Source organism: Symsagittifera roscoffensis, chromosome 9, assembly GCF_963678635.1.
Source record: "Symsagittifera roscoffensis chromosome 9, txSymRosc1.1, whole genome shotgun sequence".
Lineage (NCBI taxonomy): Eukaryota > Metazoa > Xenacoelomorpha > Acoela > Convolutidae > Symsagittifera > Symsagittifera roscoffensis.
In genome coordinates this window covers 29,305,379-29,324,754 of record NC_087070.1, presented here as the reverse complement: position 1 = coordinate 29,324,754, position 19,376 = coordinate 29,305,379, and the positions used below count along the sequence as shown (strand labels likewise).

The window sequence follows — 19,376 nt, the reverse complement described above, 5'->3', positions numbered from 1 at the left end:
GATCCTGCAAGCCACGCCTGCTGGTTCTCCCTGACGTGGGCATATTCTTCCGGCCAGGCCGGAACTCGCATCGCCTCTCCCGAATTTTTCACTATTGGTAGCAGATTCCAGAGCTTGGTGTTGAGTTGGACGTTTGAAAGATCTTCACTGCCCATTCGGCAGTTGAAGTTGTTGTTGAAATCCATCAACATCCAGCCAGGCTCCGCTATCCTACCAAATAGCTTATCATCGTTTGCCAGTCTTCTCAGTTCCTGTTCTTCCACCCAATTCAGCACTGAACAGTCCACCACTGAGACCAGGTTAACATTTAGCAATGAATTCGTATCTGCCTTTATTTGTACATCAGGGAACCCATGCGACATCACCTGTCCATATACTACCGTGACGAGCTCTCTCAATCTAAAAACTAAAGCCAGTGGATCGATCAGCATCATCACCGCCAGATCCGTTAGCAAGAGCATACCGCAGTACTTCTTGCACTCACTCGCTCATGCTAATGTCTCATCTTTTCCAGTCAGGCTCCTGTTCTGTTGCGGGAGGTATTGCATCAAAAGTGTTCTCCAGACGTTCATATTTCGATATAAGGCAGTTGTAGCGCAAGAGTACAAACATGTCACCTAATCGACCATAGGTCATCGCGATTAAGGTGAGAAGCCCGTCCAGCCTGAGGTCTGCCTGAACGTCTGAGTGAAGAGGTTGACCGGTCCCTTCACAAAGTTTTCGTGGCTAAATGTCACATAAATCGCCAATATGAGGCCGATCGACAGTTTCCTGCGGTCTTTTACGAAGCTCCCAAGCAGGTTCTTCGAGGCTCTCTGATAGCACACGAACAGGAAGGATGGCGCCTATCCCACTCCCATTCCTCCCAGAATTGCGTCGGAACTCTCATACTTCACTCTCGTCGCCAAAAAATCCGCGTGGAACTTATCCGGCGACAGGGTGTTCACATCCTGCATCAACTGAAACATCATGCCTCCAGCCTGCTCCCTCTCGTTCATTAAGTTTTCCAGATACGCGTGGATCTCTTCTATCACTGCTGGGGCATGTTCAAAGGCGTCGTCTCCCAGCGTGCACACTCTCGGTGACACAGACAGCAATGCATTAGTGGGCGGTTTTGTCCTCAAAGCCAGTGCCATGAGGGCTTTCCTCCGACGATGTCAAATTCCGTCTGACCATGTTCTCTTACGCGTTCCTCTCATAGTTCTTTTGCCTGAACCAGAGGTCATCCGCCATCTGCTGAACCAGCACATGGTCATCATTCACTCGTGGTCTCAACTTTAGCAACATGGCGAAGTTGTACAGTTCCAACCCCAGGACATCAGTTGTGCTGTGCTCTTTGAAGTCTTTGAATCCCTGTATGGCGTTTGAGATGACCAACCAGACGGCAGGGAGCTCTGAGCGAAGAGGGTAATAGGTATTCGGATCCATAGACCTGTTAGACAAGGGAATCACCACGTCAAAGCGTCCCTCTGCCAGCGTGGTTACTATCGTATACCTAAATTGTAGAGGTTACGGCAGTGCGGTATATCTCGGTGACAAAAACAAATAGATGACTTTCACTACATTCCTAGTGAAGCAACGCTGGATTGACGTCTCCGCTTCTGTCATGGCTGATAGCAGCGTCATTATCGCCTCTTCCATGACTTCGTTACTGGGAATTGATCCGTCCGTGAGTCGGCTCAATAGCCCCCGACTCTGGAAAGGATCATTTGAGCCGGCTATCATTATCACTTGCGAAGCCATACTGACAACTCTCTGCACGCTTATTGTCAATCCTACTGATTGTCCCCAGTCCAACTTGGGCGCTGTAAGGAAGATCACGTCTGGCCATAACAATGAACGGGGCATGTACACAAAGTCCGAACTGGCCACCATCAAATAAGTCGCATTCTTGATGTCCAGGGGGTCATAGGCAGCAAGCATGCCATCACCTTTTGGTGTATCCAGCCTTTTGTACCTCCTATCGTCCCCTTCCGTCGAGATCGCCTGGGGGAGTATCTTAAAAACTCACTAGGCGCTTGGCCTGGTGGTTTAAAGAATTGTCGGTACATTTTGTGGCGTTTGTTGTTGGGTTTGTGCTCTACCACGAACTTGCCTTTTCGGAAAGGTCCACGAATCTAAGTGTGGTAGCAGAGTTGAGTTGCTCCTGCCCGATCGACGCCCGATATCCCATACAATCCTGATACCGTGGGGCCATTTCCATTCTTGATTCTCCTGGCATCGGAACGGCTCGCAAGCTTATTCATGTTCAGTTTTGCCAACATGACAGCTATGTACTACAAAATACATAAACCTAAAAATAATTTCAAAAAAGTGAGAAAATTGAGAAAAAAACATCGGACTTGTGTTGGAGAACAAATTATCTGCAAAAACTGAATATCCAAAAAATCATTTTGCTTTTAATAATTTTAAAGTAAAATTCATAAGCTTCAAAATTAATCATTTTGTTTGTAAAAAATCTTTTTTAACTGTAAATACTTTGACTTTTAGTTGTACATACCTAATGATGCTACTAGTAGTGAAAAATTACCTATTTATATTAAATATTTATTGACTTATAACCATTTTAGACAAACCTTGAAGTCAATAACGAATACCAATGCCGACCTAAAGGCAGAACAAGAATGATTCTTAGACATTCAAGATTTTCAGAACAAAATGTAATGCATTAAATCTATGCATTAAACAAGCTTACTTATCAAACTAAGAAAAAAAATTTACCCAGCACTATTGCGATACCTGGACTACAATTAAACTTCTACGCAAAAAACCAGCCGAATAACGTCAAATAGTTGATAGAATCGAGCAGAACTTTGAACGACAGAAAAGATTAATAATTTGACATGGCACTCTCCAAAACCGGCATATTGAAACATCGATCTAATTACCGGGCTTGCAACCTGGACAAACTTTGCAGCTATTTTAAAGAAAATTGTTGATGAAAGTACATATCTTTTTACTCAGAAAATTGATAAAAATTGGCTGCCATCGATACTTTTCATTTTACGTCAAAAACTCAGCACAATCATTGTAAGAAACAAAAACAAAATGAATGCTAAATCACTAATAAGTCAATATTCCAGGGAAATCTTCTACGAAAACCTGACGCTGCAATAAAAACGTTAGATGATTTTAATTTGCCAGTTTTGTTGAAGAGTTTTTCTCGTACGGCCAAAAACATCCGATTAAGGATAATTTTACAGAAAAAATTACTAGTGGAGGCCTGGGAGCTCTTTCGATCCTGGTCATTGGGTCATCTAAGCCGGCTCTCAAATGGCTACATTCGAGGAGGGGGAGCGGTCCCCAGCCTTTCCCTTACGTCTTAGCTGGGAGCAGTAGGAGTGACATGACTCGCTTCCGATGCCAATGGCCGAAGACGACTGGCCGAGCCAGAGAGTCGGTCGTCCTCAGTTGCTCTTCTAACTCTTCAATCTTCGTTGAAACGTGTCGTTGATCCACCACCTTCCCAGCAGAGTGTTACAGTGTATTCCATCTCTGGTGAGCGCGAGTTGGTCAGTCATGCGCAACGCGTTCTCTAGATCCATGAGTCGCAACTTGCCTGGATTTTTTCTGACCAGTTTACGGATCATTTCATTCCATCGGACCACGTTGCCGGTGCAAAAAACGACCAATGGCGTGCCAACCTCAGGGTTCTGTGGGTCCGTACACAATATCACGAGCCTCGGTTTGTATTTTCCTTTAATTCTTTCAAAAGGCAGACCAACAGAGGTTCCCAGATATTCTCTGGGGTAACCGGAGCCCTAGAGATGTCGTTAGTGTGTCTAATTGATCTTCATTCTGGATTTCAATCATTTTGATCACCTGGCCCACGGAGATTCGCCATAGGAAACAGCAGTGCTCTGATCGCTGAAAAAGATCTCAATCAGATCCCTCACCAAACTGTCCCTTATGATCAAATGACGACTCCTGGAAGGAACCGCTTAGAGGGTGGCGGCAGAGTTCCAGCTAATGCCATTAAGGCAGGCTCGGGGGTAGTCTGCAGCCACTTGCACAGGGAAACTTCGAACTGCAAGGTTCTTCCACAACACGCGACCGACCTCGGGGTGGTCTCGCTGCGTGTTGGACCCGCTGGCACAATCGTATGCGGCAATCGCTCCGAGTTGCTTGAGGGGCGATCAATACGTTGGGAGGGACGACCCTATCCAACGTCTGTCCGCTGGTTTGGTTGATCTCATTCATTGTCACTCTGGCTACCCGCTCAAACGTTTCATGGAATTGTGGAGCCATTTACGTGTCTGTAGGGTCAGGTATGGTGTTTCTGGATTTTGCCGCAGGCTGGGATGCCTGCGGAGGGGCCATAGGCTCCATAGGGACCCACAGCTCCTCTGCCCTTGTCCTGGACAGCGTGGTTCATCGTCGTCAGGACTTCTGGTGACATCTGACCCAACTTTGTCAAGTATAGGTCCCTCGGGTGATTGATTTCTTCTTCTTTGAGAGTTATTGCAAAATCATCGTGCTTCTTCTTCCACTCGTCTCGTTTCCGGGCTATTGCCTCATACTCTTCTAATTTAGCGTATAACTCCTGCCTATGTTTCTCTTTTTTGTCCAGGGTTTCGATTGTTTCCGCAGTCTGGATTTCAGTCTCGTTCACCTTGACCTTCTTAGATGGAGGAGCAGCTGTTAGAGAATCTGCCGAGTCTGAAGGGCCTAGCCCAGCACGTGATCTCTTTGCTCCAAGAAAAGGCTGCGAGAAGGAGTTCGGGCGGACAGGAAGGGGCATCTCCCTTAACCTATGGTCACTCTGCTCACCCAATCTGCTGACCAGACATCATCCCTCGTCGCCATCCCTCGTCGTTCAGTATCTTCAGTTTCGAGTATCAATGAACAAAAATCTAATCAACCACGATCTAGAAAACAAATCACGTCTTAGAACCACCATACAAGCTATTTCATCTCCATGATAAAACATCATTCACATTTTTGCAAAGCAGTCAATTGAATGTTTTTTTTAATCTAAATTTTACCCCCGAGACGGATCGCTTACCTCCATTTCGTGCACTTTAAAAGGATTGTCACCTTTCGCATCTGGAATAGTCCAGGTCACAATAAAATAACCATCACCTAACCACAGCCATACACTACAACAAAGAAAAAGTATCACACGGCAACACTGCTATATAAAAAACCTATTATTCAATACCTATCCTGAAGCCTAAGTCCAAATATTTAATAAGTAAACCTAGTAGGAAACTCTTAACCCTAATAAAATAAACCTTTTACTGCTCACTGGGATGTAGTTTTCACTTATTGGGATCATAAACCGGTAAAGAGAGCGAGGTCACTCCCCTCTCGACCGGTAAATCCTTGAGTCGAATGAGTGCCAGCACTAAGCTTTCGAAAATCACGTGTTGCCTATCGGTGGCCTTGGTTACCAAAAAATCACAAGTTTTTTTCCCGGGTTTTGAGACGCAACAGGGGCAGCGCTATCATCCCTCCTACACCAGGCCTCTGCTTCCACAAAAACTTGATGTTCTTATACTCTCTTTTAATTTCGGCCGCTAGTGCTGTTTTAAAATTTAAATCCGCAGTTATCGCTATAGCACATGTGCGTTCCGTGAGTATAAAATCACTATTTGCAACAATGTTGTTAAAGTAGTGATTTGGTAGGTCAAAAAAAGACTTGAAAACTCGTCCGAAAGGCCGTTTTTTAGGACTTTTGCCCTCCGTTTCCATTTCTCCTGTCTCTCTTGTCAATTTTAATTTTTTGACTTTAAGACTTTCGGTGGGGGTGAGTCCTACTACTACTCCCCGGACAAAAACATCCGTCGACATCCCCGTCAATCGCCCAGGATCGAGCAGATCGAGGTTGGATTCGGGAAAGGGCCGTCTGGTGCGCTCCAGTTGGACTCAGTGTTGTCGTGACTGATGTATTTGGTTCTGGACTGATCGATATCCTGAATCCTCAGGACTGTCGCTCTCGGATCTGCAGGTAGATCAAGGAGCCATTCGAGCGTTTGCAAATTCGTCAATTCTCGCTCATGCATTTGTTCCACCTCACTTATGTTTCAAAATTGTCGACCAGGTCGACGCCCTGCGAGACCATGATCTCATCCAGACCCGTCCTCATATCGTCTAGTGCACGACAAAATCCTCGCCCTACGGTTTGTATAACTTCTTGTATTTACCCCTCTTACTCTGTCGCCCCTTCATGGTCAAGGGAAAGTCAGGTTCTCCTCTTTTGTCAGCTTCAATCTGCCCTGGGTCAATCCAGTACTCCTCGGCATAAGGTAGGGTTTTGTCATCGACCTCTATTCGCTCAGTTAACTCTATTTTCAATAGCAAGCCGCAATCATTCGCCACCTCATTCCCGTCATTCTTGTCGCGTGTGCGCCTCTCATTCACTTCACAAGCGGTATCCACTATCAAGTAGTCATCCTCATACATGTCAGCCGGGATGAACCAGTCTTTCGATGAGGCATTGTGCGGTTTAATTGCCACGTAATGAACAGCACGTCCAATGCTAAATTGATAAAAGCGACCACCTTGGTGCACTTCAGTTATTTGAAATGCACAACGCCATTTCTTCAGCAATTTTTGGTTTCCTTTGGGCGAACCAACTACTGGAAAATCCAGACATAGTCTCAACGCCGATTATGCTTTGAAGTCAGTGATCTTTTTAATCGAATTTTCTCTTCTGCCTCATTTGGGCCTGCTGCGTATCTGTCGGCACAAATCTTTCAATTTATGTTGCCCTTTGATCACGTCACGTACGTATGTTAGCGGTGTCGTTTCCTTCCCTCGTCTTCAGGACGAAAGAACGCTAACGGGAGAGATTTTTCATGGCCTTTCAGCATAACGTGTGGGCTGATTCCCGTAGTTGAATTTTCAGTACTAATGTAGGCGCCCATTACCTGCGGCCAGTGATTATACCAGTCGTTCATGTATCCTGAGCCATAAACCCTTGACATTGAGACTAGTGTGCGGTTTTGCCCCGTCCAGACCAATCGTCTGCGGATGATAAATGGTCGCAAGGGCCTGCGCCACTTGCGACCTTTTTATCAACTCCTTCGTAGGCTTGCCGACAAAGGCTTTGCCATTGTCGGAATGAAACGTGATCGGGCATCCGTGTCTAGCGATCCAGAAATTTATCACATGTGCACAGGTTTCCTCTGCTTGTGCCGTCATACAGGGTACTAGTAATCATTTTGTGAAATGATCGATCATTACCAGCAGTTGCTTATAGCCCGTGGCCGCCATGCAGATTTTCCGATGATTGATTTGCACCACTTCATTGAATCCCGACGGTTCTATCGACCACAGGAGAAATCTCAGCGTCCAGGCGTCCCTCGCTTGTTGACATGACAGACACACATAAAACCGTTTTTCACCGGCCTTCTTCAAGCCAGGCCATTCAAACCGTTTGTATCCAATTATACTTTTTGTCCACGCCACGATGACTCATCTGGTCGAGTGAGCGAAACAATAATTCAGTCTGATACAGCTGTGGTATGATAATTGATTTGTTTTTCTGATGTCACGTTTGCCGCCATGGCCTAAGCATACGCCCTTCATCGCCGTTTAGAGTCTTCTCGCTTCTTAATTTCCTTCAGCTCACTAAAAGGTCACCGCGACCTTCACTCGTTGTCTCGCTAACAAAGGCGTCGGAGGGACTGCCAACCGAAGATTGGCTGCGCCGAGAATTCAGACTCCAAGTGCTTGCCGTGCCAAACCTGGAAATTTTAATCACTTCTAAGAGTCTTATTGCTCCATATTTTGTGATAAGTGAGGCTACAAGAAAAAAGTTTGACGACAATGCACAAATTCCGAAAACAATAATATAAACTTTTGCGTGTCTATAATCAATACTTTCCAAAGTAAACAAATTATTAGGCCCTTACAAACTCTATGAACGACTCAGCTAAGAACAATTGCTGGTATTGCCCAGAGATGAGTTATTTTTAATTCCGCTTAAATACTTTGTTTAAAGTTGTATACCAAAAATCTGCAAGATACAAAAATCAACAGAGAAAACACTACTAACAATATAATAGCAACATTCCCTATAAGTGCCAGCGATCTCTCGCATCAGTATCTATATATCGATGTAGGTTTATCCAGTCACTGCCTCGTTAAAATTAAGCAATTTTTTGTAAAATACCAGTGAAGGCTTCAATAATGATCAAATAAAACCTAATCTTAAAGTAAAAGACGTCCCTCAATTGGAGTACGCCAACTGAACGATTCGAGGATACTGCCTTCTCAAGCGAATGTGTCTAATCAAATACACGCAACGAGGCACTCTTCTATGTGTCCTGCAATTGCCCAAGCTATCTTTTTAAGTAGCTCAAAGGCAACCTCTGAACGAAGTATTCAGGATCTAAGCAAAAGCTCTCCCACACTCGGGCAGTTTGAAGTGCACGAGAGTAGGGAACAATTCTTCTCTTCTCAACTGAATGTGTCAAAGCTAATACACTCACCGAGATCTTCTTCCATATGTGTACCGGATTGCCCGAGCCTTCCTACTAAGTGGCTCAAGGTAACCACACAACCAATATAATCATTGAGAAAAAAATTGGTCCGGGTACTTTTGACAAACTTGATCTAGAATCCAAAGTTGATCCAGGTCAACTGGTTTATTTACTGCTACACACACCCCATAGATAAGTGACCTTCTATTTCAATTTTAGTACTTAAGGTATCAAAATTGCCTCGGAGGGTCACTCTGAACTTCAGAAAAGAGGGCTGTTAAGGAGCTTAACTGTCATACAGGGTACTAGTAATCATTTTGTGAAATGAGCGATCATTACCAGCAGTTTTTTATAGCCCGTGGCTGCCATGCAGATTTTCCGATGATCGATTTGCACCACTTCATTGAATCCCGACGGTTCTATCAACCGCAGAAGAAATCTCAGCGTCCAGGCGTCCCTCGCTTGTTGACAAGACAGACACACAGATAACCATTTTTCACCAGCCTTCTTCAAGACAGGCCATTCAAACCGCTTGTATCCAATTATCCTTTTTGTCCACGCCACGATGATTCATCTGGTCGAGTGAGCGAAACAATAATTCAGTCTGATACAGCTATGGTATGATTATTGATTTGTTTTTATGATGTCACGTTCGCCGCTATGGCCTAAGCATTTGCCCCTCATCACCGTTTAGAACCTTCTCGCTTCTTAATTTCCTTCAGCTCACTAAAAGTTCACCGCGACCTTCACTCGTTGCCTCGCTAACACAGGCGTCGGATGGACTGCCAACCGAAGATTGGCTGCGCCGAGACTTAAGACTCCGAGTGCTTCCCGTGCCAAACCTGGAAATTTTAATCACTTCTAAGAGTCTTATTGCTCCATACTTTGTGTTAAGTGAGGCTACGGGATAAAAGTTTTACGACAATGCACAAATTCCAAAAACAAAAATATAAACTTTTGCGTGTCTATAATCAATACTTTCCAAAGTAAACAAATAATTGGGCCCTTAAAAACTCTAGGAACGACTCAGATAAGAACAATTGCTGGTATTGCCCTGAGTTGAGTTATTATTAGTTCCGCTTAAATACTTAGTTTAAAATTGTATACCAAAAATCTGCAGGACACAAAAACCAACCGAGAAAACACTACTAACCATAAGATAGCAACATTCCCTATAGATGCCAGCCATCTCTCGCATCAGTATCTACTTATCAATGTAGATTGATCCAGTCACTGTCTCGTTAAAATTAAGCAATTTTTCGTAAAATAGCAGTGAAGGCTTCAATGATGATCAAAAAAACCTAATCGTAAAGTAAAAGACTTCCCTCAATTGGAGTACGCCAACTGAACGAGTCGAGGATACTGCCGTCCCAAGCGAATGTGTCTAATCGAATACACGCAACGAGGTACTCTTCTATGTGTCCTGCAATTGCCCAATCTATCTTTTTAAGTAGCTCAAAGGCAACCTCTGATCGAAGTAATCAGGATCTAAGCAAAAGCTCTCCCACACTCGGGCAGTTTGAAGTGCACGAGAGTAGGGAACAATTCTTCTCTTCTCAACTGAATGTGTCAAACCTAATACACTCACCGAGATCTTCTTCCATATGTGTACCGGATTGCCCGAGCCTTCATACTAAGTGGCTCAAGGTAACCACACCACCAATATAATCATCGAGAAAAAAATTGGTCCGGGTACTTTTGACAAACTTGATCTAGATTCCAAAGTTGATCCAGGTCAACTGGTTTATTTACTGCTACACACACCCCAGAGATAAGTGACCTTCTATTTCAATTTTAGTACTTAAGGTATCAAAATTACCTCGGAGGTTCCCTCTGAACTTCAGAAAAGAGGGTTGTTAAGGAGCTTAACTGTCATAAAGGGTCTAGTAATCATTTTGTGAAATGAGCGATCGTTACCAGCAGTTTCTTATAGCCCGTGGCTGCCATGCAGATTTTCCGATGATCGATTTGCACCACTTCATTGAATCCCGACGGTTCTATCGACCGCAGAAGAAATCTCAGCGTCCAGGCGTCCCTCGCTTGTTGACAAGACAGACACACAGATAACCATTTTTCACCGGCCTTCTTCAAGACAGGCCATTCAAACCGCTTGTATCCAATTATAATTTTTGTCCACGCCACGATGACTCATCTGGTCGCGTGAGCGAAACAATAGTTCAGTCTGATTCAGCAATGGTTTGATTATTGATTTGTTTTTATGATGTCACGTTCGCCGCTATGGCCTAAGCATTTGCCCCTCATCACCGTTTAGAGTCTTCTCGCTTCTTAATTTCCTTCAGCTCACTAAAAGGTCACCGCGACCTTCACTCGTGGCCTCGCTAACACAGGCGTCGATTGGCTGCGCCGAGACTTAAGACTCCAAGTGCTTCCCGTGCCAAACCTGGAAATTTTAATCACTTCTAAGAGTCTTATTACTCCATATTTTGTGGTAAGTGAGGCTACGGGAAAAAAGTTTTACGACAATGCACTTTCCGTTACGACAATGCACTTCTAAGAGTCTTATTGCTCCTTGTTTTGTGGTAAGTGAGGCTACGGGAAAAAAGTTTTACGACAATCAATACTTTCCAAAGTAAACAAAAAATTGGGCACTTAAAAACTCTATGAACGACTCAGCTAAGAACAATTGCTGGTATTGCCCAGAGATGAGTTATTTTTACTCCCGCTTAAATACTTTGTTTAAAATTGTATACCAAAAATCTGCAAGATACAAAAATCAACAGAGAAAACACTACTAATAATATAATAGCAACATTCCCTATAAGTGCCAGCGATCTCTCGCATCAGTATCTATATATCGATGTAGGTTTATCCAGTCACTGCCTCGTTAAAATTAAGCAATTTTTCGTAAAATACCAGTGAAGGCTTCAATAATGATCAAATAAAACCTAATCTTAAAGTAAAAGACGTCCCTCAATTGGAGTACGCCAACTGAACGATTCGAGGATACTGCCTTCTCAAGCGAATGTGTCTAATCAAATACACGCAACGAGGCACTCTTCTATGTGTCCTGCAATTGCCCATGCTATCTTTTTAAGTAGCTCAAAGGCAACCTCTGAACGAAGTATTCAGGATCTAAGCAAAAGCTCTCCCACACTCGGGCAGTTTGAAGTGCACGAGAGTAGGGAACAATTCTTCTCTTCTCAACTGAATGTGTCAAAGCTAATACACTCACCGAGATCTTCTTCCATATGTGTACCGGATTGCTCGAGCCTTCCTACTAAATGGCTCAAGGTAACCACACAACCAATATAATCATTGAGAAAAAAATTGGTCCGGGTACTTTTGACAAACTTGATCTAGAATCCAAAGTTGATCCAGGTCAACTGGTTTATTTACTGCTACACACACCCCATAGATAAGTGACCTTCTATTTCAATTTTAGTACTTAAGGTATCAAAATTGCCTCGGAGGGTCACTCTGAACTTCAGAAAAGAGGGCTGTTAAGGAGCTTAACTGTCATACAGGGTACTAGTAATCATTTTGTGAAATGAGCGATCATTACCAGCAGTTTCTTATAGCCCGTGGCTGCCATGCAGATTTTCCGATGATCGATTTGCACCACTTCATTGAATCCCGACGGTTCTATCGACCGCAGAAGAAATCTCAGCGTCCAGGCGTCCCTCGCTTGTTGACAAGACAGACACACAGATAACCATTTTTCACCAGCCTTCTTCAAGACAGGCCATTCAAACCGCTTGTATCCAATTATCCTTTTTGTCCACGCCACGATGATTCATCTGGTCGAGTGAGCGAAACAATAATTCAGTCTGATACAGCTATGGTATGATTATTGATTTGTTTTTATGATGTCACGTTCGCCGCTATGGCCTAAGCATTTGCCCCTCATCACCGTTTAGAACCTTCTCGCTTCTTAATTTCCTTCAGCTCACTAAAAGTTCACCGCGACCTTCACTCGTTGCCTCGCTAACACAGGCGTCGGATGGACTGCCAACCGAAGATTGGCTGCGCCGAGACTTAAGACTCCGAGTGCTTCCCGTGCCAAACCTGGAAATTTTAATCACTTCTAAGAGTCTTATTGCTCCATACTTTGTGTTAAGTGAGGCTACGGGATAAAAGTTTTACGACAATGCACAAATTCCAAAAACAAAAATATAAACTTTTGCGTGTCTATAATCAATACTTTCCAAAGTAAACAAATAATTGGGCCCTTAAAAAACTCTAGGAACGACTCAGATAAGAACAATTGCTGGTATTGCCCAGAGATGAGTTATTTTTAATTCCGCTTAAATACTTTGTTTAAAATTGTATACCAAAAATCTGCAAGATACAAAAATCAACAGAGAAAACACTACTAACAATATAATAGCAACATTCCCTATAAGTGCCAGCGATCTCTCGCATCAGTATCTATATATCGATGTAGGTTTATCCAGTCACTGCCTCGTTAAAATTAAGCAATTTTTTGTAAAATACCAGTGAAGGCTTCAATAATGATCAAATAAAACCTAATCTTAAAGTAAAAGACGTCCCTCAATTGGAGTACGCCAACTGAACGATTCGAGGATACTGCCTTCTCAAGCGAATGTGTCTAATCAAATACACGCAACGAGGCACTCTTCTATGTGTCCTGCAATTGCCCAAGCTATCTTTTTAAGTAGCTCAAAGGCAACCTCTGAACGAAGTATTCAGGATCTAAGCAAAAGCTCTCCCACACTCGGGCAGTTTGAAGTGCACGAGAGTAGGGAACAATTCTTCTCTTCTCAACTGAATGTGTCAAAGCTAATACACTCACCGAGATCTTCTTCCATATGTGTACCGGATTGCCCGAGCCTTCCTACTAAGTGGCTCAAGGTAACCACACAACCAATATAATCATTGAGAAAAAAATTGGTCCGGGTACTTTTGACAAACTTGATCTAGAATCCAAAGTTGATCCAGGTCAACTGGTTTATTTACTGCTACACACACCCCATAGATAAGTGACCTTCTATTTCAATTTTAGTACTTAAGGTATCACAAGTGCCTCGGAGGGTCCCTCTGAACTTCAGAAAGGAGGGTTGTTAAGGAGCTTAAGTCACCTCGTAGGGTTATTTTGGAGGGTACTCAAAACGTTCAACTTACTTCGGAGGGTTATTTCACAGGGTACCTAAAGCTTCTAAGCTACTTCGGAGGGTCCTTCAAAAATCACTAAGGATGGTCTTTAAAGGCTTAGTACACTCCGGAGGGTTACCTCGGAGGGTTCCCTGAAATTTTAACTTCACGAATTGTTCAGCTTTTTGCCTCAAAAGAGTGTCCGGCTAGTGTCAAAACGAGTCAAAATAGGCTAAATTTACTCTTGGAATTCACTCAAATTTTTTCGGAGGGGTTCTGCAAAACGTTTTCATTAACGAGGGTTATTATGGGGCTTAAATGACTCCGGAGGGTTACCTCGGAGAGTTCCCCAAAAATCGCAAGTGTTTTCGCCGCTGAAAAACCTCCAATTGCAGTTTAAATTACTTAAGACGAGGTTAGTTGAACCCGTCAACCCACCTTATAAGATAAGAATGGAGTTTCATAAAAATTTCTGTCACTCGGAGGGTTGCGTAAGATTTGGACCCTCGGAACTGTAAATTGTAATAAAATTTTCTATACCAATATAATCAACCCAAAAACGTTTGCGGACCAGACAATTGGTCGAAAACGTCGACCTCATGTACCAAAGTTATTCCGATCGGTTTGCTAGTTTTTGAGAAATAAAAAAAACGCGTTTACAATGGCCTTTTTTCGCTACCTATATAGGTTCTCAGAGGTTTTTTCGCAATTCTTGCTAAAAATGCTTAAAGATACTTGAAACGAGCGCAGTGGCCCTGTACAGTACTGGATTGTTGCAAAAAAAAAACTGGACCTTCCGATTCTTTCCTTTTCCGATCTGTAAGAGTCCATCTCTATCAACTGAGCTACTCGGACGGTTAATCAAAAAATGTTCTTGTAACTTAACTCTTTATGATAGCAAGTTCCTAGCACAATGTTTTTATCGCTTTACCTCTAAAAATTCAAAATTTCAATCCTCAAACGTATCGACAAAACTCCGAAAATTACGGAAAAAAATGATGAAAAATTTAATTTCGTCAACTTCTGTTGGGTCTTTTTCCGCGCGGTTTTTTTTTGTTAGGGTGGTTGAACTGCACAGTAGCTCACTGCGCAGAAGCTTTTTATCGTTCTTAAAAGATCGAATGTCCAAAACATGGGGATAACCGTTTAGTCGAAAATCGGTAAATTTCGACAAAAATAGGGTACTTTTTTTGTCTAAATACGAGATAGGTAACATATAGTTCGGGTTGTAACCTATTCGTAGTAATTGATATCACTAAACCCTCCTTTTTAAAAAATACCAGATTTGAGACACTTAGTTCGCAAGTTCAAAGTCGATGGAAGGTACAATCGGACCGAGCCAATTCTAAAAATTTTTGAAAGAGTTCCCGAACCATACTAAAAGTGTACTAACGATACCCACGAGTCCTTGTGATTTTTATCTCTGTTTTCCCCTATTGCGGCTGGAACACGTCAGCTAGCTTGCCACTCTGCCCTCCGGTGAGCAGCAAAATTATCATTAATGTGCTCAAATACTCGAAGAACACACAAAGCGAAGAACACACACCCTTTGACGACTGGCTGACCTTAGTTACCTTAATTCCACTCGTTTTTAACTGTCTTGACCTAGCCAGTTGTATTTCTGGTCTGTTAAGGTCTAAGTACTATGGTACCAATTTTAGGCCTTCAGACAAACGACTTTGGATCAGCATTCGTTTACATGCGTAAATAACCAAATAGTGTAACATTCGTCTACTGTAGTCACACATGAGGCTTAAGAAAAATAGGCGCTATAACCATTGGCTCAAGAGTCAGGGACACTATCTCTTGTGTTCTTCTACCTCAAATCAGTCGGAGCCAATTCGGTTCGCTTGTGACATGAGACTACGACCCGTTACAGCTTAAAAGCTACTACCAAAATATCCCCCCACGCTAGACAAAAGAACGTCCCCATACTTAGGTCTCTAGATACCCAAAATACATGAACGCCGTTAAAAACCGGGTCAGAACAATCCGTTAAGTTACTTTTTATCAGACAGTGGAACTTTGATCCATTTCAGATGGATCAACCTAAAACTCGCCTTACCTCAACATAACAATCATAAAACACACTCTAGGAATTTAAATTGAGTACTCACATCGTAGCACGCTCAAGAACTGGGAGTAATTAAGTCGGTAATCAACTCGAGAATTAAATAATGTAACTAAATGAGTTTAATGTTTATCAGTTTCAACAACAGGACCAAGTTTGAACTCTAGAGTATGGTTTCTAGTGAACCATTGGGACACTCAAGCTGTCCACCTTTCCATCGAAGGTTCACTCTAGTCCAGTTTGAATGATAATCCAGTCGAGTGATAATAGTCCAATTCTCGGGAATACGCTTCCTTCTGTTTCAGATAGGACAGCTCTACTCTAGTTTTATTGTGACGGCAATTTCCTACTGCTTTGTCTGGCAACTTTCCCGCGATTGTTACTCGATCGTTCTGATTTCTCTTTTTCGGTTTTCAGTTATCGCAAGAAAATCGTGCATGACAGGCTCCATTCGAATTTTTGAAAAATCAAATTTCACTCCAAAATTAAGCGTTCTTGTTTTTCTCAAGGTCAAACCTTCAAATATGACCGACTGGCACATACTCCCCGGACTCAAGATCGATGTCCTCATCGCATGCTGTCGTCTGCCAGTGAGTCCCAGAAAACCGAGTGTTGCTCAAGGTACAGTGCCAGTGGTCATTTACAGAAGTTTGCAGCAGACTTAAGCTTATCTACACCCCAAAATTCACGGCCATGTAAAATTTTCACACTATCGCTAAACAGCAATCAAAATTTGCACACACCTGCACCCTTGAATTCTCGCTTTTCAAGCCAATTATTTAAAATTTCTTTTGTCCCATTCAATCAGGAAATTGTCATGCAGCATTTTGATTTATATAGTAATTATAACATATTAATAACAATATCTGATTCGTTAAAATTTCTTTTTCGTGAACCCAGGTTTCATCCAGATTCACACTCAAGCCCCCTTCCCTCTCAAGACTCAAGATCTCTTTGAACCATCCGCTCATTTCGCACTCTTCGCCTTGGAGGTGCCGTACCCTGAGGTACTAGATACGGCAAACTGTTTCAACAGTTCTTCTTCATCATCGGAGCAAATCACGATCTCCTCCCAAGCCTTCAGCTGTTCATAGGATTGCATCCATTCCCTTTGCTCCTGCAACCTCTTTGCCTGGTTGGTTAGTGCCTTCACCCTAGATTCCCGGTTCAAACAAAAGGAGTTGTGCAGGCTCAGGCTCACGTTCTTCGCCAAGTCCTCCTCTAGTATCGATTCCCTCGCTTTGGTATTGTCTCTAGACATTTTACCCACTCTTTTCCATCCTGTCGTGATCGCATTTCGATGGGTTAACAGGGGTCTCTTGAAAGCTTCCGGCCCAATCTCGGCCTGGAACTGTCGATACTCCTTTTGATGCTTTCTCATGTGATCTTTCGTTGTCATGTATAACCAAGACGTCAGTGTCGCTCGAAACCATGGAAAGTACCTCAAGCGGCTCCATACGTGTCTGACTTCCCCTGGTATGGCGAATACTTTGCATGCAGTCTCAAACAACTCGAGTCTCCTGCTGTAGTCTATCGCATATATTGACTCAGCCGTTGGCGTCTTTGCTTCCCGATACTTCGTTATATTCTCTTCTATCCATCTCAGAGCCAGCATTGTACTCACTACTAAGAGCGTCACCTTCTGCCTGTGATCCGGTAATCCGATCGACCGAATTTCTTCCATATCCCACACCAGGCAGAGGTTCTTGTGATCTGGATACCACACCGTTTGTGCCAAACAGTGGCATGGGCATTCTCCATGGGTGATCTCAATGCTCCTGAGGTTACGCTCCCCCGAGGCTTCCAAGAGAGGCTCAAGCTCCATCATTTTCTCATGCATCGTTTCGTTCTCTCCCATGTTTGGAGCACCCCCCACAGGTTTTCCGATCACGTTTTGTCTCTCGTGATTGCTTGTGTTCTCACTTTCCAGATTTCACTCAAGTCATCTCTCAACTCTTTCGGTACTGTCCCTCTGATTTTCCTTAACAACTTGTGCGAGTGATGCGATACCCGAGCCAACCTCACACACTTGGGCACTGAGAAGGCCTTGTCCACCAATATTCTCTGGCTGGATGCTTCCACCATCGCCATGTGCAGTGGGTAGTGGCTTCCGCACAAATTGGCCATCATTGACCCTATCAGGGATTTTGCGTTCAATTGCAGGCCATAAGCTTCGCTCATGGGAAACCCCATTTCCGCCTCGAGACCAACCTTCCAGCTCCGGATATGTTTTTGAGTCACCTGCAACACCCCAGGCCATGATTCTACGCTCAACGCCGTCACTAAATGGTGTTCAGACTCTAGCCTCTCCAGTGACTGCAGACTACACATTCTCGAGAAGAATCCGAGAGCTGTCGCTATGTTCACCGTAGTTTTCGAGTAACACTCCGCCACTATTTGTACTTCACTTTTCTCCCTTTCCGTGATGTCTTCAAACCAAGTAACCAGATCTTCTTTTTGAAAGGACAGTATCCTGACACATGATCGTACATCGCAGGTGTGCTCTCCACTCCCACACGTAGAATCCAGACAGCTACCCGGCTCCATCTTCTTTGCTGACTCGAGATTGTTCGTCTTTTCGCCTGACTCCTTCATCTGAGGTAAGATCAGTTTGTGCACCACACTAAACTTTGCCAAATCTTCATCTTCCGTTGGTGCTAACCTCACCCGCTCGGTGGTCTCCTCGATGAGACTCGCGTGGGGATGTGGGCACCAGGAGGGTCTTAGTAACTTCCATACCACTCCCAAGTTCGTGATCAACAAGCCATTGCCATCACCCATGTTCAGTTCAACTCTCTTGTTCGAGCGCGGTATGCTCACCACCTCCGGTGTTTTCTCAAGAATCAGGCCCAGGCTCGGCCTCTCTTTCTCCACCGCGTCTATTTCCACTATTTTTTCTGTCCAAAACTTCAGCAGCTCCGCTTCCTCGTGGTTCCTGTGAGCGCCTCCAGTTTCTGAGTCTAAGAAGGGGTTGTAGGCTATCCCCATCACTCCCGACACGTATTGGTATTCCCCCTTCTCACTGAGTCTCGAGTACTGCTCTGGCGAGGCCAGGTTACGGTGAACATCATGTTCTTCTTCGAACTTCTTATTGTAAAACCTCCGTACCTCGTCCAGCTTTCTGTGGTTCTCTAGGGATAGTCTGGAACCATCTTCCTTTTCTGTTCCAGTACTCTGATATACGTTTAATATGATCGTTGAGACTCTCTTTTCCACGGTTCTACTTCCGCTTGCTCTTTGGTAGCACGCCAAGATGGTGCTATCAGACATCATTGACATTATCCATCTCAAGAAACATGTGGCATCCTTCCTCCTAGCCAGGCTCAAGCCTGAATTATCCCTGGCCACGTGCTGCATCAGTGCTTGATACACCTCTAGCTTCTTGCTTCCCAACTTCAACCTGTCATACGAGGTCAGTGTCTCCATTCTATCTTGTTAACCTCAGCCTTTTGCTGGGTGGCCCAATTGCGTCGTTTGCGAGCTACTCCACTGTCCAACTTCTTCAAGCAGTCTTCCATTTCCTTTAATGTCTCGAGGGCCACCCACCATGGCCGGGAGGTGTTCCTCGTCTTGCTCCTCTCCAGTGGATCACTCGTCACTTGCTTCCCCGTAGCCTGGTGTCCCTTTGAGACCCATTCCTTGCCGACATCCACTTCCCATGTCTGTCCGTCCGTTGAACCTCTCTTCACGTTTATCTTCTGGGGCTTGAAGTCTTCCTCCGATGTCGAACTGGTGGAAGCCTCTATTTCCCTCTCTACTTCGAGTGGTCTTCTGAGCTCCGTGTTGCTCTTGTATGCCGCCGT

At 43.9% G+C, this 19,376-nt stretch overlaps 1 protein-coding gene across 1 annotated transcript in view; it reads right to left on the bottom strand.

Annotated features, from left to right (window-relative positions):
* The window catches only part of LOC134853910 (transmembrane protein 185-like), a 187,768-nt gene extending 182,573 nt beyond the window's left edge, over positions 1-5,195 (bottom strand). The window contains exon 1 of the mRNA XM_063869876.1: positions 5,186-5,195. The gene's annotated coding sequence lies outside the window, so the exon portion shown is untranslated. The remainder of the gene's footprint in view (positions 1-5,185) is intronic.
* Between the last annotated feature and the right edge of the window lie 14,181 nt (positions 5,196-19,376).